The sequence below is a fragment of the Nuphar pumila genome, chromosome 2 (assembly GCF_984573655.1).
Source record: "Nuphar pumila chromosome 2, dmNupPumi1.hap1.1, whole genome shotgun sequence".
NCBI classification, from domain to species: Eukaryota; Viridiplantae; Streptophyta; class Magnoliopsida; order Nymphaeales; family Nymphaeaceae; genus Nuphar; species Nuphar pumila.
Window position 1 is genome coordinate 127,872,605 of NC_143250.1, and position 20,969 is coordinate 127,893,573.

The window sequence follows — 20,969 nt, forward strand, 5'->3', positions numbered from 1 at the left end:
CATAAAATATAAAACGAGAGAGAGAGAGAGAGAGAGAGAGAGAGAGAGAGAGAGAGAGAGAGAGAGAGAGAGAGATTTTAATCTCATTCGCATAAAATACAAAACGAGAGAGAGAGAGTTTCATTTTTTAATCTCATTCGCATAAAATAGAAAGAGAGAGAGAGAGAGCTAGATTCATTTTTTAATCTCATTTGTATTTCTTTTATGGAAGGAAAAGAAAAAAGAACTTGGTAGTATGACACTTCATCCAAGGCATAGCTCATACATTAAACAATACGTTGATAGAATATAGAAAACACGGGACGACTTCTAATGTTGGCGGGTGCGTGAACATGGAATTATTATGGGCCGACTTCCCTGTTGGCGGCGAAACAAGCATTGCATGTGGGTGGGCCATAACGACAGCTTGACACCAATCCTGTAGCTAACCACCCCAACGATAGTATCGTCATCATCACCATCTTAATATCAACATTCACGCATGTGCTTTGCAAAATGTTCAACCTCACAAGAAAGAATAAGCCAACCAAACCACCGAGTGTGTGTGATTCTTGCATTATTTGACATTAATTGAGGATCAATAATGTGATCAACCAAGCTAACCGTTCTTATCCATAGTCAGTGGACAATGAATCTACTAACCATTCAGCGATTATATTGTGATAATTCCATGTAGCACTGTTGATTTTGTGCATACTGCTGTTACAAAAACAAATCAAGAACATAAGGTGCCCACATATTCATGATTCCTCTATCACCCTTGTAATCAAGTCATACATTAGTAACCACTGAATTAAGGAGGTCAAGAGTACGGTCACTAAACAAAGAAGCAATCACCGAGATAAATGACTGCTTTAATTTAATCTGTAAGTGGCAATGGCGCTTCAATGCCAATTACTGAGTCCGTGAGTGAGTCGAAACACAGCCTAAATGGACTATTGCATGCCATGTATCCCTTGTATATATTCAAGGTCGGCACAATATAAGAACAGAGCTGACTATGTAGCAGTGCTGCACAACAGGCATACTGCAGACTAGCGGAGCAGATCCAGAGATCAGGTCGGAGTTCGTTACAAAATACTTGAGCAACACAAAACACAGAAAATCGCTGTGCATATAGCGAGATTTTCTGTGTTACTTTGTAAAGTACTTGGGCCCGATCATCAAACAACACCAGGCGGACTAGCTAGAAGTGTTTTTCTTTTCTTTTTTTGTTTTTCTTTTCAAAGGAATACTGCAGACTAGAAGTATGACACGGTACTATCTGAACAGCTATCGGAAGCTGCACCCATTTTACCAGAGACTGATGGCGGCGGAACGTAAGGTGGCGTGGCGCATCTGAGCAATGCCCAATTGACGCCATAGAAAAATGGGTGGCGCTTCACTGCTGCTGCACCCATGGTGGAGCCGAGACGCCGCTCCGGCTCCTTGATCAGCAGCGCAGCGACAAATTCTCGTGCAGCGTTCGATACACAGACAGCTGCTTCACCAGATGGGAACTCAAGTGCCCGAGCAACAATGTTGGCAAGCGCCGACTCATTGTCCGCACCTCGAAATGGGGTCGCACCATAGAGTAGCTCGAAGACGAAGATGCCAAGGGTCCACCAGTCGACCGCACTGCCATGGCCATCACCGGCGACGATCTCCGGTGCAAGGTATTCATGGGTACCGACGAACGACATCGAGCGGATGTCGGTGGGCTCGGCAACCACCTCCGGGACTGGCTTCTTGCAGGAGCGCTTCTTCCAGCGCCACATAGGGTGGAAGCAGGATATTGCCGGGACGATGCAGCTGGGGAGTATGCATGAATTGGTGGGGAAAGGTGGCGGGTTGGACCCGAGCTTATGAACCGAAGATGGGTCCGACAGCACGAGGGTCGTTGAAGTGGGAGCATCGCATCTTAAGGAGAGATCAAAATCGGTTAGCATGATGTGACCGTCCGATCTGACGAGGACGTTTTCTGGCTTTAGATCGCGGTACACGATGCCCATCATGTGGACGTATTCCAGCGCTACGACCACCTCCGCTGCATAGAATCTGCAAAAATAATAATAGCAATAAAACAATAAATTAGTGAATTCACATTTATTTCAAAAAAATAATTGGACACCCACCCTGACCTGTATATATGTTGCTCCGCCACTGTTTAAGGCTCTTCAGAAATTATCGATTCCCAGTGTTTTTTCTTTGATCGTCACCAATCAAAGATATTTCGGAATTTTGGAAAAAATATTATGGTTTCATCATGTATTTCCAAACGCCGATATAATGCCAAAAGAAAATGCGGTATTTTAAAAAATATCACATATCTTTTTTTTTATAACAAAGAAATCTTCACTGAGGACCGGGCCACTTGATGGGTTATCACCTATCTTCAAGCTATTGCTTTTTCATTGCAAATTGACATTTTCAAACAATCAATAAATTAATCAAGCAATAAAAAATTTCAATATTGACTTGACAAAAAATTCATATTTTTTTTAAAAGAAGACAAAAAGAATCCATATTATTTTGTATATTATGTTACATAGTTTTTGTATTTTTACATATGCACATATTTTTCAAACATTTTCATTAAGACACATACACACTCATGCACCCAGGCACGAACCCATGGTATAAGTACTTTAGAAGATTTCAAGTTGTTGCATGTTTTGTCATTGAAAAGGTCAGTTCTTTGTGATTAATTAGGACAAAAAAAGTATACTATTTGGTTGAATATGATATATAGCAGGATTGTAGGGATCAGAGTGCATTGGCCTAGGCATATTCTGTTCGTGTGCCCTTGAAGGTCATCCCCAGTTTCAATAGCAAATAATAACAACAAAATACAAATATTTTGTACAGTATTTAATTCCTCTTAATTCAACAAAGTTTTTTAAAAATAATATCATTATTAATTAGCACATTTATTTCTTAAGACTATATATTTTTTAATATTTTAATAATATTAACTTTTTATATTAATATTTCAAAAAACTATTAATGTAGCACATGACGGTGTTTTGCCATATTTCATATTTTAATTCAAAACCAAATTTTCCAAAAAAAATTGATTATTTCTTAATTCTGTCATATCCAAGTCCGGTAAAATCGAGCCAACTCGCACAAGTACTTGACTTAAAAAACACTTGGCTCTCACAACTAAGACTCACCAAGTCAAATGTGTGCTTAAATTCTGCAGTAATTCGACTTATTTTGTCAGCCAAATTATCGCATGAAGCATCAAGAAGCTTCTGCGCAAAAAAAAATGTCACACAACTGCAGACTGCAGTAGCAAAAACAACCATCCATCCAACGTGTCTAAGATGGGGGACTGTCATGCCATCTATTTTGTCTGAGATGTACGGTTATCTTGCGCCACCACTTAATTTCCATATAGATCGATTCTTCATCCCTTCCGCCATTATTATTTGTTCATTTCAAATTTTCTTCTTCCCTTCTGCATTATACTTGCATGTCATAATCAATATCATAATGATATAATAATAATTATCGTATCCGAGACCAAGTTGACAGGACAAAGCCTAATCAAGAAAGCAGCAGGAGACGGGATCAGGTCAGAGTGTGTTGTGATGGTATTCCGTCAGAGCACCTCCTCTGTATGCCGTTGATCTCAAGATGAATGGCATTCTAAACCCGTATGAACGGGATGTCCCATCACTTGGATGGGCCCCACTCCGTTTTTGGACGTGAACAGCTCACAATGAGCTTGTTCATAGTTTTGATGAGTGTCGTTCATTTTTTAAGATGAACACCGTTAAAGGTGCCTCTGACGTGATCCTATATCAAGAAGAAGAAAAAGATGATGAGGGTGATCATGATCATCATCATGAAGGAAATTTATGATCATTATGGGTGAAGAAAATTTTTCAGGTTACACTTCTTCAACTACTTTTTTAACAAAGTCAGACGCTCATCATCTGAGAGTAACCACGTTCATCTAACTATATTATTGTTCCATAACTGCTTGAGGAACTATACCAACCCCAATAAAATACGAGCATGATAATATTGATAATGACAATCTCAGTAATGTTAGCGCGAGATCCAACGGAGACACACATGCACTGAGAGAAAGAAAGAGTGAGAGAGGGCGGGATCCAATGCACGCAAACGCACACACACATCGAGAGAGAGAGAGAGAGAGAGAGAGAGAGAGAGAGAGAGAGAGAGAGAGAGAGAGAGAGAGAGAGAGAGGCAGTGTCAAGGTCAGGGCGAGCAAGGAGCATACCTGACAGCGGCCTCATCGAATCTCTTGGCCGGTTGGAGTTGGCGGAGGACGTGCAGGTCCCCACCGGGGCAGAACTCGGTGACGAGGCACGACCACCGACCAGCGTCGACCACGGCACGCAGCGTCGGCAGAAATGGGTGGCTCACACCCTCCAGGATCTCCCTCTCTGTCTTAGCCCTTCCAACCTTGTTCCTCCTCACCAGCTCTCGCTTGTCCATCACCTTGGCGGCAAACACCGCTCCTGAGCCCTTCACCTCCACCAGGTACACGCTCCCGATGTCGCCACTCCCCAGCCGCCGCACGAAACGGAGATCCCTCATTGTAAGCGGCGGGCACCGCCACCTGCTGTCAGCATCGTCAGCTGCAGGAGAGCTGCTGCTGGTGCTGCACTTGACATCGGTGGTAGTGATGGTTGAAGAAGAGCCGAAGCTTATGCTGAGAGGGTCGTCATCGATGGTGGTGCTATCAGTGGAGGAGGAGGAAGAGGATGAGGTGATGGTAAGGGTTTTAGTGAGGACGCATGTCGTCGAATGCTTTGGTGCAGCAGAGTTTCCTTTCAAACATTCCGCCGAACACTTTGTTGCACGAGCAGTCCCCATCGCATGCGTGGGAGAGAAGGAAGCGTCCAAGAGGGAGGGCGGTCCTTTACTCTCCTCTCCTTGGCCTGGGTAGTTTTATTGGAGGGAGGGCGAGGGTGCGCGCTCGTATCCCGGGGCCGTGCAAGGGCGCGGGCCGGCAGCGTGATCGTTAAGTCATGTGGCCACCCGAGAATGGCGCTTCCGCTTTGCAATCACAGATTTTGAAAGTCTTTGTTTTGCCAACTGGATCACATTGAACAAAATACCCTTCGAGATTTTGGACATTGGTAATAATGCAAACAGACGGCCACGATGTCAGCATGTTCAGCATGACCTGATCCGCTTCCTGCGTGGACCCGGTCTTCGCCACGAACACAAGCCGGTCATGAGGCTTAGCTTCTGAGACGCTTGAGTCAAACCATGGAGTCCTTGAACTTTCTATTGAACAGCATTGCTGGACCCTGACTTGAATGCAATCCAAACCATATCCGATTGGATGGGTCATACTGACAGACGGCATCTGGTCATGATGAATGGAATCTGACCATATATCCTGGTCAACTTTATTCAAAATGGACTCCAGGTCCAGATCTGACAGCTCCATTCCTATATATATAAAACCTTAAAGAAGTCTTAGAATATGAATACTTAAACTTGGTCAGATCCGGATCCAATTAGGACTTATTGTTGTTCTTATTTTTTCTTTTAAGAGGCAGTTGAAAATTCATGCTAGTCAGACCCCACAAGAATCCACCCTGATGCAGCCTAGCTAGACCTTTAACCCTTCCGCAGCCTACCATATGCGTGTGAGAGGGATTCAATGGTCACTAACAAGAAACTCAGCTTCTTTATGATCCATACAAATAAAAAAAATAATAAAATAGAAAAAGGAGCACCTCCAATTGTAAATTTATAGTTCTAGAAGTAATTAATGTCTGGTATCTCATATATGATAATCTTGGAAATTATTAGTTTGATGCATATTTATGAAATACCACCTAAATAGATAAGTTATTCATTTCAATTTTTAGCTAATTAAGCAGCTAAAATTGTGATGAATAAATCATTAGGGGTTTGTCATTGAGGGTGGTGTGGGTCGACCACCATAATGGCGTTCAGTTTTAAACTTATAGTGCATGCATAAATCATTCACAATAAATTATAGTTTCTAGTTACAGACGTGGTAGATCCAATGCCAATCTGTATTTAGGAATTACGATTGGGCTGGCTGAATTAGATGCTGAGTTTTCTCCTTTTTTTTTATATTCCTTATGTTGTGTTTAGGGATGGGCAATGGGCCGGGCGGCCCGCCCGATGAGCCCCATGGGCCAAGTCGACCCGGCCTGCCATGGGCCAGGTTTGGGTCAAGGTTTTAGGACTGGGCCTTTTAGCTATGGGGCCGAAACCTGACACATTATATACGTGGGTCGGGTGGGCTATCAGGCAGGCTCAACCAGTCTGAGCTATTTATTAATTTTTAATAATATAAAAAAATAAACAAATTAATTAATTATATAGTAACTTGGTAATTATTATTATTTACCTAATTAGTTGCTTTAATTTTATGAAAACTAAAAAAATAATTAGTTGGGTACATGAAAACTTGTTAATTATTTATTCTTTACCTAATTAGTTGTACAAATTAATTGGATTTGGGCTGGGCTGCGCCTGGCCCTGCCCGCTTCACATGGTCCAATGGGGCCATGTCATATATAGGCTGCTCTTCAAGCCTGAGCCTGTTAAGAAGTGGGCCCAATGGGTTGGGCCATCTCCGGGCCAGGCCATCGTGGGGTCGAGCCGCAATTAAATTAAAGCTCGGTGGGCCGAGTTCTAAACAGCCCCCGGCCGGGCCAGCACCATGCCCACCCCTAACTTGTGTTTGGGAATTATGGCAATTACTTAACCAAGTTCATGATATTTGGTGTTTTTGTTAGGACATGTACTGGGTAATTTGTTGAGGAAGATTCTCTTTTACTCGATTCAAATGCACGTGATGTCATCCATGTGAACCAAGAACAGAAATTGCCATAAATTGACGATCGATTCCTTCTATTTGAATGGAAACAGTCTGTACGTACCATCAATGAAGAAGAGGAAGAATGAGAACTCTCAAAAATCACTATAACATGCAAAAAGTGGAATTCTCAAAACTTCGGAGCTCAGTTAGGCAGTCTTAATAATCCAGTCCAGCTTTCATTGAAAACGTACTTTGGCATTACTAGAAGCAATTGGAGGTAATGCATTCATCAACTTGGTAATGCCGTAGTGTTCTCCAACTTCAAATTTTATTTTATTTTTTCTCCTTTTTCTATCTTGGCAATCTATATATAGTGGAAAATTAAATTTCAACTTTTCAAGTAATGCATAGATTAAGCTGTTTTGACTCCATTTTATCAATGTGGAGCAACTTTTCAAGTAATACATGGCTCTGTTATGTTCTTCACTAGAGATAGCTGAATTGTAGCGCAATGAACACCAACATCTCACGCGGCGGCACCTGGTTGATATTGCAGGTTATGACTTGTTCACCGATGAGTGAACCTGGATAGGGAACCAACCTCTGTTATGGCTGGCTCGACCTGCAATAGTCGTGGGTCACCTCAGGGGCTCGTGGCCAAAATCTTGACTATAAAGCTAAATTGATAACGGTTAAGAGCGAAGCAGGTTATATGTTCCTCCCCCCCCCCCCCCGGTCGTTAGCTACATTGCATGTTAGGGGGTCCCAATGAGCGCCACATATATAAGCTCGTGGCGCTCGTATCCCAATGTGTATCAGCGTCACTTAGCAACGTAATCTGGTGCAATTGCAAAGACATAAGTACCCTTTCCCGTCATTCTTGCCATGAAATGATGGTTCGAGAAGATGACAAAAATGTCTCCCATTCAAGAAAAGGAAAACGACGGTTCGAGATCCTCCATCTAGAAAACTGAAACGCTGGTTCAAGAATGATGTTAACTCTTTAAAGTCCAAACGTTCTGTTTTTGCCTTAAGTAATAAACTTTTGCACCATCTGCTGTAACGGAAGCTCCCTTTGACAATGCAAATTTTGTCGTCGTCTGCTGTCGTCGGAGCACCCTTTGCCGTCATTTGCTGCCGCCAGTGTACCCTTTTTTGTCGTCTACGCAATGGCAACATCGTTGCCACCATCAGATGCGTCTACCTTCTGGGTGTTTCTCCTCCACTGTCGGATTACCAAGGTTTCGTTATGCAAATAAATCAATTTGTAAATATGAATGCTAAATCTTACAATTGGTTTTACTATTTATGCTAAATAACACCTATTTTCATACTGAAACAAATCGATTTGTACCTATCCACCTTCTGGGCATCGAAAAACAGTTAGCACATTTTGTTCTTATGAAGGCCAAACATTTCAACGATGTGTACTTATGAAGGCTAAATTTCTACAATGATTTGTACGTTCAATGCAACAACGATTTATACAATTGAAACAATAACAATATAATGAAACTACCATGATTTGTACTTAAGTTTGATAAATCGTACAACAATGTATACATATGAAGTCAAATGTTACAATAAAATGTACTTATGAAGGTTGCGATTTATACAATTTGTAAGTTTAAAGCAACAACGATTTATACATTTAAAGCACTAGCGATGTGTATTTATGAAGTTACCTTAATTTGTACTTAAGTTTGCTAAATCTTACAACGATGTTTACTTATGAAGTCAAATATTATGATGATTTGTAATGTTGGTGATTATGTAACGAATATGATAATTTGTATTATTATATATTTAGAGAGACGGTTGTAACATATAATGATGCGGTTAAATTTATGTGTTGTACAGGTCAGCAATGTCTAAAGCTCGTCACACAAGAAATCCCCTTTTGTTCTATGGGATGAATATTAGAGAAGTTATATGCTAGTCCCATCTATATGAGTGTTATGAAAGGTACCAAAATATAATGAAGATTGAGAATGACAAAGACAGAGACAAAGCATTGGAATTATATTATGTGGAGGATTATCCATCAGATATTGAGGCTGAAGAGCAAATGAAGAATAAGAAAGGACTAAAGATGAAGAAGAAGAAGAAAAAGGATGACAAAGAGAAGGAAAATCAAAGAAAGAAGGAGGAAAACGAAAAGCAAAGGCAAAGGCAAAGGAAGAAGGCGGAGGAAAGGGAAAGGGAAAGGCAAAGAAAGAAGAAGAAGGAGGAGAATGAAAGGCAAAAAAAGAATAAGGAGGAGGAGGAGAGGGAAAAACAAAAAAAGAATAAGGAGGAGGAGGAAGAGAGAGAAAGGCAATTGAAGAAGAAGAATGAGGAGGAAGAGAAGGAAAGACAACTGATGAAACATGAATATTTTGAAAAACAAAGGAAGATAAGGCAAATGAAGAAGGAGGCGGAGGAGAGGGAAAGGCAAAAAAAGAATAAGAAGGAGGAGGAGGAGGAGAGGGAAAGGCAATCGAAGAAAAATGAGGAGAAAGAGAAGGAAAGGCAAATGATGAAGATGGAAGGCAAAGAAAGAAGCATCAAGATGAGGAAGAGAAATAGGTATTTTATTTGAACTTAAAACAATGTGTGTGTTTTAAATCCAAGAAATTTAGCCAAATAGGTATACATCTTTTCTTTTCTTGAGGGTATGCATTGTGATGGTCATAATCTGTTGAATCACATATGTACACAAAATTTTTCTTGAATCTTATTACGAAAGCATGCACATTGATTTTGATCTGGGTGATGAGCATAACCTTTCATGTGCCATGCCTATGTATAATGTTGAATAGGAAGCTTATGTAGAGTGCATGAGGATACATGAGATTTATATAGTCATATATGTATGCAGTTGCATAAATGTCCACATGTGTGTATAACAAGTGGAAATATGCATTGTCGTTGATGTGTACACTCAAAGGAAATGTGTATTGACATGAATATGTACACGATGAAAATGTGCAATAGACATGATTATGCATAATGAATGAGAACATACAATTGATCTAAAAACGGGAATTAAATGAAAGTGTGTACTTGTCACTATTACATGAATTGAATGTAAACATGCGTCTAAATATCTTTGTTTCATGCACATAGCTGAAAGCTGCATATATGAATGCGCATTTAGAAAGGAGGTGAATTGTGGCATATTGTTATGATTTTTACATATGGTGCATCGATGATTCAAGTGAATCATCACAGGCTTGGAGAGACTCGAGCATAGGATGCTCTTTCTTTACTTACTTTTAAATGTATCGCTAAAATCATATTTATTTTTATTGCATTGTGTTTACACTGTTCTATGCTTTTCCGTGGGTGGTGATTTCGTGATGACTCTCGTAGGGGTAGATGCGAGTTTTTGCTTTTGCTTTTGCATGCTGAATTACAAAACTTAATAAATAGCTTTTAAATAAAAAAGATAATAAATAAGAACAATGTAATATACGATCTGAGATCTCTCATCGAAAGAATGAGCATCTTAGGGAATCGATTTTGGGGGACCACGAGGATAAAAAAAACTCTGTGTGCTTTACTCATTACCCCTGAACCCGATATTGAGATTCTTTCTCCTGGCCACGGTTTCAAGAAGAGTCTGCCACTTTACTTGAGGGTGGTGTATTCGACACAGTTGTTGTTTTGGTATACAAAAAAATGACACTATTAGATGCAGAGGTCTAATGTTTCAAAGGTGATTCGGTCGAGGGCTAAGTTTAGAACTCATTAATAAAATATAACTTATGTGTTAAGTTACCCTGAGAACCTTACTTAACCTTGAGAAATTATACCCGTTTGGTATATCTGCGGGCAACAGTAATTAAAAAAAAAACTTAATTTGTATGCATCTAATAAGGCATGTATATGAAAAGAAAAACTTTAAGAAAAGATAATAAATGGTTCATGCATTGCATATAAATCATGCATATTCCTGTTATGCATTAGAACATGCATGGTTACATGTTCCCTTAATTACTACATGTTGGTGGATGCATGCTGTTTGATCTCTAATGCATGTTAAATATCTTGCTTACTTAAATTGTGATTCATGTTATTGATTAATGCTCTTTTATGCTTAATAAATGCTCCATGTTGCATGAATGCTTAACTGAATTATGTAAATATCATAATTGTATTCTCTTAAACTATTGCATGAAATCTTATCTGTGTTCTTTAGCTCACTTGTTTCATTAGAAGTACCCATACTCAGGATTTCGGTTCTGACACCTTACTTCTATGTTTTTTCACAGCCGCAGGTGATCAGTGAAGCGACTGACTTCTAGAGGAGTTACATGTGTCACACACTTGCTAGACAGATCACAGATGGGCAACATGTCTCTTCTTTTATTTTCATTTCATTTCATTTAGTTGTTATTGCACTCTGAATTTTTTATTTATGCAATTGTCTCGAGACTTATCACTTATTACTTCAATAAAGTTTTGGTTTAGTATGGATGATAATTATAAGCACTATTGTGGATGGTTGTTTTATCCAATTGAGAGTGGAACTTTAAAGACCTCAGGTTTCTGGGAAGATTTCTGTAATTGATTTAAAAAAAATTGCATTTTCAAAAGGTATGAGTTGGGGTCATTACACCCGAGGCTACTTCGCTCCTTATGGGTTGGAGCTGTGAGTTTGTTGTTGCACATAGGAGGGTCTTAGTAGGTTGAGGCATCCGGTATGATTAGACATGCTCTCGCTCCATGGTACACTACTGTGGCATTGGTAATGACCTTGCTGGGAGAGGAATCACCATTGGTAGCAAATCTGTCGACGAGGTATTCAACTTTGTAGAACTACCATTCAAGAACTGTGGCCTTCATAAGACACTTCTTCTCTTCCTGACTGGGACTCTAAACAATTAACATTTAATTAATTAGAGAAGCCACGTCATCACTTTGGGACCCACACAGTGCTGGTCGACTTACATGGGGCTCTAAAGATGGCATCTAATTCTTGAGCACTGGATCTGGATCATCTTATGAATTTTGGGCTATAACAATAGGTAAAAACTTGCACACACCACTGGAATTTTATTGTTCGTGAGTGTTGTGCATATTAGCATTTGCCAATTCAAAGTCATTCCTGTTACAATCACTGTGTTGATACTAAGGTCTTGGTGCTCTAGTTTGGCACTGTTGTTGGAGTAGTATTTTGTGCGTACTAAGTAGAAATGCTCCTGAGGCTTCAAATTTTTGCGTCTTTATGCATGGCTGATTCACATCCTCTACAGTAGAACAATAACATCTCATCCTTGAATGACTTAGGCATTGTGAATTATAGTCAACACTAATTTGGTCTATTGAGTGAGCATCATTGAAGGTGGACAACACCTATTCCTTTCTCATCATCTCATGAGAACAACCATGATTTGCGGTATTGCTGAAAGCACTTGGGTTCATCTGTGCACTAAATAGGGAATGATTGAAGTAGCTTCATTTATGGGTTATAATTTGGTTGTTCCTACAAAAGCACCATTACAGCAAGATGTCCAGACTTAGGTTTGTTGTGCTCGAACAGAACATCAGTAGAATCAATAACATCAAGCCGCCAATGCATTGAAGACATTCATATACTCTAGCTCCTGCCATTTAGTATGAATGCATAGACATAACCCAACATACAAAAGGTTCAAGTATTCACTGCCACTGGTCTGTGTCTTAACACAACATTCAAAGAAGTTCCTTCGCATCAACATAATTGACAAAGCTCGTATCGGTGTTAAGATGACTAGTAATTCCATTTACTGTCTTTCAATTTTGTTCTCTGCTACACACAAAAGTACATGAATTCAACCAAGTGTCAGGGCTCTCACAACATCTCTTCAGTTGGTACCATCTGTTCTCCACATCTCCTATTGTTGGCAACTTGTGGACGTGTATGGATGTATTCAACAACAATCCACTTTGGCTTTTAATAGCTAAGCAACATGTAGTCAACCATGTCTCCCTACAAATAGCAATATGTAAATAGGGGACTGCTAATTTCTGAAACTGATGGCAACCCGTGTGATGAAATTTGACCATAAATTTGAGCTCCAACAACACCATGCACTCGAAGATACAATCCTTCTCATTAGCTAGAATGCCCCATAAAGGTGCAGTGATGTCAGGACTTGTGATGCTCTCTCCACATTAAAAAATATGTCTATTATTGGAAAATTTTAGCTCCCATTTCCATAGCAACACTCAACTGTGTTGATGAATTTGCAATGGTGCAGATTCTGGCTTTCCTACTTCTGTGTACTTATCAAGATATCGATGGAACTCCTCATATTTGCTAGTGGGTTGCAGTGATGACCTTCGACATGGAACTTAATATAAGTTGCAACAACAATAGTCATAAATAGTATTTTGCTGAATATACTATAATTTCATTGGCTATTTTTGAGCAACTGGGCATGTGGGTACTTTAGTTGATTTCACACAAACTTTTGAATGATGCGTCCCTATAGAGCCCTCTTTCATAAATTTTGAAGTCATACACACTTCAATCAATCTTTTCCACTATTAACGGATCTTCATTGGCTTGAGGTTGTTTGGCTCATTCCAGTGGAACACAAACCATGCTCTACAGGGAATTACTGCTTGGCTGTGTCAATTAATTCATAAAATTTCCAGCATATATTACTCCACAAGAGTATTGGACTCCAAATTAGCTGTTTTAGATTGATATATGATAGCCAAATTCAACAGGATAATTTGAGTCATCTAAAGTGTAACATCAATCTTATTGCCAATGGTTCTCTAGACAAAAGCAAATAGAGCAGAATAGAGTTTATAGGTACAAATCTAGGCAAAATCACTCTCAAGTTCTCAAGCAGTCTTGTTACATATTTCACCAGAATCATTACATATCAAAACCCATACATAGTCAGAGGTCAGCTTCACAGTCCCACATTTACCATGATCACATGTTTTAATACCCAAAATCCCACTTTCTATATGGCTCTGTATCAAAGGTTCTATCATGGAGAGAGAGAGTCTGACTTACATGTTTGGCCATAGATCCATATTTAATTAGGCTTATGGGAAGGGGAGCCGCTACTGCTGATGTTGCCACTGCTTCTGCCTCTGCCCAACCTTCACAAGAAGAATGGTGAACATCTCAAGTATTAGCTGATGTGATGTTTCATTAAATGGTGTCAGTAGTCATCAATCATGCACATAACCAAGACCATAACAAAAAAAGAAAAAACTATCAATAGACAATGTAGGGTTCAATAACTTAGACTTCTTTGACCAAGTCAACCAAATTGGTCCATAGGAAGCAATTCATTAAGGTACAAGGGAATCACACACACACATGGACATGGAAAAAATAAAAAGGAAAATCTGGTGAGTTACCAAAAGATATAGATCAGAAACACTACCTTCTAGGGCTTCGACTTCTTGATATCCTTCTGTTTCCTTGAGGTAGAAAATGATATTTCAGAAAAGCAATTATGTTTATGAAAAGAAATGAAGTCAAGTAATCATGAACCAAGAAAAGAATACAAGTTGCAACAACCTCGCGAGGGCTAGGAGATCTGGAAGAGAATGGATTGGACCTCCCATATATCGGAGGTCTGCTCTGTCCCTGGTTATGTTTTGTAAAAAAAAAAAGGCCAGCGCCAGTACAATACAAACAACAACAAACAACAACAAACAACAACAACAACAACAACAACAACAACAACAACAACAACAACAACTACTACTACGCCTTCATCCCAAAACAATTGGGGTCGGCAATATGAACCAACAAAGAAATTATTTTGGGTCTTCCACATGAATCCTTCTCCTCCAATCATTTCTATCCAATGCCATGTCCTCGGTGAGGTTCAAAGCATTCATATCCTTTCCTATCATCTCCAACCAAGTCTTCCTAGGCCTACCCCGACCTCTTTTAACTAATATATTTTCCCATTTCTCCATCCTTCTAACTGAAGCATAATTAGGCCTTTGCCGAATATGTCCAAACCACAGTATAATACAAAGCAACCAACAAAATCACTATCATTCCTTTGCATGCTAGCTGTAGTTACACACACAAAACACAGAGAGAGAGAGGGGGGGAGAGAGAGAGGTTGTATAGAAAATCATATGAACAATACATAAATTAACCTCAATAGGACAAAACAAATAAATGAATTGGGGTTGCAGAAGCAAGGAGATTCTTTGTATTCAGCAGCATATCCAAAAGGGATGAAGATTATGAAAATATAGGCATAAAATAGTTGCCTACACAATCATAATCTATAAAAATAAACATATGACAATAACATTAAAGCACATGACCTTAACAAGAGAAATATTCTACTATTGCACATGTATTTGAAAGAAGACATCAATAATACCTTAATCAACACCAAATATCAACAATAAAGAATGATAGTTGTTTGGTTGTAGGCAGGAAGACTCATGAACATGCGCACCTCTGTGTGTGTGTGTGTGTGTGTGTGTGTGTGTAAGGGCTCATGGAGCACCTACACTCCCACATACTAGAAATCAAAGTTGTCAGTCGAGGAAGTAGGAGCGGAAAGCGATTCAGGAAGTGACACTTTCAAAATTTTAGGAAGCGGGAAGCATGGGATGACTTAGAAGCGAACTAGGAATCATCTCAAAAGCGAACCGGAAGCGATCTAGGAAGCGAGGGGAAGAAAAAAAAGAGAAAAAAATAAAAATAAAAATAAAAATAAAAATACAAATAAAAAAAATGGAGAAGCAAGCTTCCCCTAAATGGGAAGCATGCTTCTCAATTTTTTTTTGCGCTTCCCGATACGATTTGAAAGCTCGACATTTCGCACTTCTAAAATGCACTTCGAGAAAGTGTGCTTGAATTCCCCATTCCCTATGACACTTCTGGTAACTTTGCTAGAAATCATAGTTATAGGTTGAATCTTCTCAATCAGACCTTATAGAAGTACTCAACATAATTTATTTGATAGGAAATCATGCTTTGGATCATGTTTTTTGGATGTAAAAATAGGATTTTTTAAGTCATAAAATTTTGATACATTAAGAGACATTGATTTTTAAAGGTCTTAAAAAACCTACATGTATGCCATAATTTCATGATCCAAAACATGTTTTCTGCTAAATAATGCTTGTAGATAATATCTATAGGGGTCCGATCAACAAAAAAAAGTTTGAGAAAATTGAAAATCTAAAGCTTTTATTAAGTGGGAGTAGGTGCACTGGGAGCACCCTATCATTACTATATATATATATATACTAAATAATTCATGGTACTTTTGATTTGCATAGTTCTAATATCCAAAAGCTAAAGCCTAGCCTTTATATCATATTTGACATGTTTTATTTACTATTTTCATGTCTTAACCTTGACTCAAGCATGATGTCCCGTGTTAAAATATATGTACACACACACACACACACACACACACACACACACACACACATATATATATATATATATATATATATAGAATACCCGATAGAGGTATTTTGGTCATTTCACATAGTTGTTTCTAAAAACAACTATTGTAATAGGTAGTTTAATTTTTATCTTTTTTTCTGCATTAAATATGCATTGGGGGTCCCGCACCATAGTTTTTGGGACCCCAATGGTCATAAATATGACCGTTGGGGGATCCCAACAACTACATGTGGGAGCCCCCAATGGCTCCCCTTTTCACCTCTTTTTCACTTCTTCTTTGTGTATAATAAGGGGTGTTTTCTCCTTGTATTTTTAATCTTTAGAGCTCCTTTACAATAAGCTTTTCATATTTTTACTTATGTGTAGCCTTTTAAAGGTCTTTTGTATTGTCCTATAGTGGATTTCTGTTATTTCTCTCTTGTGCCTTAGTGCTTGTCCATTGTTTGACATTGTGAATGTATTAGCATTCTTGTTTTACATTTTTGCATACTTCATTACATGGTATCAAAGCCATACATTTCTTGGAGTTGAAATCGTGACCTCACTCTCCTTCTTCCCCCTCATATTTTGTCCGTGTAATGGAATCTAAGATTGACTTATCCTTCAAGCCCAATAGCAAGAATTACATGATGTGCGCATCAACAATGAAGAATAATCTCAGAGGAAAAAAACTTTGAGGTTATGTAATGGGTTCTATTTCGGAACCTCAACTAAAGCTCACCAAGATAAAAGGCTGTTGTGAACTATTGATTACAATTATTAACAGATAGCAGATACCTAGCCTTCTAATAGGAGGTGTAGTGTTTTGTGGCCAAGCAAGTAAAGAAAAAAGTTTTCTCTAGGCTTGAACTAGTGTTTTTAAAAAAAAAAAACACTATGGATGAAAACATGACAATACTGAGGTATTCAATGACCCCAATCTTCTTAACTTACATTCACATTAAAAGGCAAGAGGTATTCAACATATAGTTGGACCTCAACAGACTAGGGTCAATCCAAAATCTAAATCTCATGTGAACAACACACAAGCTCAGATCCTTGCATCCTTGGCCACATATCAGTCCAAAAATGCACATGAATCCTTATGGTGCACTTTTTTAATAGGTTTAACATCACACATACAGTGCATTATTCTTTTTGTGACACAAAATACATGAGATCACACACCATTTACAACAAAATGCAGTGTGCGGCTGGGTGAGATACATTAGGTCATGTCAATAATATAATCCATACTAGACTAATCATAACACAACCAAATCAACATACTCTAAGCCAAGTTTGGTTATTCAGGTCTGCATTGTGACACCATATCTGATTAATATATAATCAAGCTCGGTCAGGACCCCAACTTGTTGTCAGCCTTAGTTATTCAACTCTTGTAGGCTGGGCCATTTTAACTAGTCCTATATTTTATAACAATATAGAATTTAAATATTTCAACCTTACGTGTATGCAAGAATGAACTTGATTAAATGATCTTGAGAAGTTACAATTGTATCATATACACCTAGTCCTGTAAGAGAAGGCAACTAACCCACTTGGTGCAAAAAGAATTAAAATGTCAAAGACAAACATGCCATCCAGTATCTATGGAGACTAAATGGATATCCCAATGTGAACTATGAGTTTGGTTCAATGACCACCTAAGCATTGAACCAGGAAATCCTACTGGTAGGTGGCATAGTTTCAACATTGCAAACATTTATTATGCAATTCAGTACATTAATCCTTACACGAATGAGGTGGGGAGGAATACAAACTTCCTACATCTCGAAGAAGACACCATAAATGTCCCATATATTCTTACTCCAAACTAGCTATGCCACAATAAGTGCTACAATGAAACCAAGTTTAGTTTACGATAGTCAACAATGAAAGGCTATCATATCGACCATTGATGACCGCACATTGTAGTAATCCCTAAAGTGTGAAGCAAGTTTTCTTCTGATAGCTCCTTGAGACACTTTGGGGGCATGTATAGCTCATTGAGTACCTTGAGAGCAGGTATAGCCATCATGGCTCTCCGGCTAGCTATCAAATGAGCACTTTGTAGCTTTCATCTTGCAATCGACGAGAATCCGCAACACTTGTATTTATAGTCCGGTTCAATTTGGACTATGTTGTTGTAAGTAGTTAATATGTCTGGCCAATACTGTAGACTCTGAGTTGTCTACATGGGTTGCTATGCTCGAGGAGGCTATTTCTAGAATAACCATTAAAGTAGAGTATGAGTTTTACAATGATGATAGAGATACGAAAAAAATGAGGTAAAATTCATAAACAACATGTGTGCATAATTAGCAAACTAAATTAATACTAGGAGTTTAGAGCTCACTACAGTTGTAACGATTGTATCTATTTGTAAATGGGAACTTACTAGATTATAGACTCACCCCTCTCTTGGCTGCAAATGTAGCTTCAAGAATTGCTACCAACCGCATAACTTAATAGTGGACTTCGACTCTGCCACCATATTTTAGCACTTTTGAAGTACAATTCACTTTCACTCTTCTGTTTTATTGCTTATGAATTTCGATGGTTATGATTATTGTAAATAATTGCATGGATGTTCAATTATTGAATGAAAAAAATTGGCAAGATTTTTGAGGTTATTACAGTCATTTTTTTGGGGAACTAACGTCCACTAACCCAAGCTCAAGATTTTTGAGGTTATTACAGTCATTTTCCTTTGGGTAGGATGGGGCTGCGGCTCCTCGAGCTATCACAGGGCGAGAGCGAAGAGAAGGAGAATGACTTCGAGCGGGAGTGCGAGCCGGAGCGCGAGAAGGAGGAGGCGGAGTTGGAAGGAGTCGGACGTGCTCTGCTGGGCTTCACCATCGCGGAAGCGGCGACGATTCGATGGAACAGGAAGCGATTGAAGGGACGAAAACCCTACAAATGGCTGTCCCAGCAAACCTAGCTTCCCCTCAAACTCTTTTTCTTCCTCTTCTTCTTCTATCTCTATTTAGACGAATGAGCAACGAAAGAGGGAGGGTTTTGTATTTATCGGAGAGGTCACACAGCGGGTCGGATCAAGTCGAATATGGATCAGCCTCGACCTAACCGGGACCGAATCAGTTACTTTGGGCTTAAGGTATGCACTAAATGTCTCTCAGGCGTTTTGAATATATATATATATATATATATATATATCACGATATTTTCAGGCACCAAAATGGTGCTTATTTTGGAAATATCAGGACATTAATCTGATAGATATCCTTTTTAAAAAAATTTAATTTTTATATTATTTATTCCTTTTTTTAGGCACAATAGTTGATTATGTGATAAAACCATTTCTTAATTTTTTTCATTTTCTATATTGCTTGTTTGTTTTCTTTGTCTTGTATATTTTATATTTGCCGATCTTTTCAAAAAATTTCCTAGAAAACAAAAAACTCTTATTTATCATGAGATTTTCCTCATTGAACGGGTCAGATATAGTTTGGGTCGTGCTTGAGAAAGATATCTTATGTGTTATTCCTTTTTAAAGCCGTCATGTTGTGCCAGTGCCGAACTGGCATAACTTATGGTGATCGGTTATACAAAAGCAGAATCTAGCATTTGAATTTGGATCATGTTTAGCATGATCTATTACTGTTTGCATGTACTAAAATTGACTCCAACATAATGCTTTGGGCAATTTTAAACCATTCACATTTTACGACTTTTGAACAGTTGATTTTTTTATTATCTTAAAGATTGAATCTTGCTATGTATTGGAGATTGTCAAGCCTACTAACATCGCATATAAAACGTGCTAAACACTTTTATGCGATTAGATCCAAATCTGACAAATATTTGGATTTGACTAATATTTGAATCTGTTTACATGTAAAAAAGCGGATCTAGTATGAGCTTTTCACCATGGACGTATAAATCTGGAATAGAATCTGTTTAGCCAACATCCGGCTAATTGAATATGGTGTTGGTCATATCCGATATGAATCCAAGCCGTTTACATCCCTGCTCATATGGTTTCCTAGATTAATAAATTCACCTTATATAGAGGGTTTAGACTCTAAGTTGATTTAGCATGATATCATGTATTTTTAATTAATTTTTCTATATTAAAGCCATGTATAACGTGAGAGTATGTGCATGAGAGTTGTGTGAACTTCTCATGTGTTGGGGCTTTGAATTCCAGACCATCTTCAACCAGTTTGGATCTTTCCATAAATCCAATATTATGATCTTTCAGCTACCTAACGATTACAATCCAAGCCTTTGTTGGCGAATCCTCTCAATTTGGATAAATTGGACTCGAGAAATCCAAAAATCATAGTGCTTGTGGCCCCATTAAATAGGAACCGAGGTGGATAGGAAACAAACGTGTGGAGGGAGACACCAAAAAGAAAAATCAAAGAAAAAGGGCAAAAAAACTGAGTGACGTCGACAGCAGGGATCGAACCTGCGCGGGCGTAGCCCAACAGATTTCAAGTCTGTCTCCTTAACCACTCGGACATATCGACGGTTGGTATCTTATAGACCATCATTAATTTAAATATTATATAAACAGCTACTGGCAATTCCCCTACGCTGCCCTCCATAAAAACCTCCAGAGGGGACGCAGAGGAGGGTGTGGAAATTGGATCACGGGTTCAATCATTCGACTTCCTCCATAGGTGGGTGTTTGCAAGCCCATGAAGGATTCAGTAAAATGCTTACAGAATCCCCTTTGTCTTCGGGTTGGATCCAATTCATTAGATAAACTAACTTGTATCCAATGACTAATTAGACTTGAGTCTCACTGAAAACCCGATCTGACCGATCACACGTAAATGGTATCCGACCCACTTGGATCCAGGT

The 20,969-nt window shown here is 38.8% G+C and overlaps 1 non-coding gene and 1 pseudogene across 1 annotated transcript; both read right to left on the minus strand.

The window, feature by feature from the left end:
- Positions 1-1,241: 1,241 nt before the first annotated feature.
- LOC149847068 (serine/threonine-protein kinase D6PKL2 pseudogene) lies at positions 1,242-4,833 on the minus strand (annotated as a pseudogene).
- A 15,717-nt stretch (positions 4,834-20,550) lies between these two features.
- TRNAS-UGA (transfer RNA serine (anticodon UGA)) lies at positions 20,551-20,632 on the minus strand. Its single transcript has one exon. It is a non-coding gene; the product is annotated as a tRNA-Ser (tRNA).
- Between the last annotated feature and the right edge of the window lie 337 nt (positions 20,633-20,969).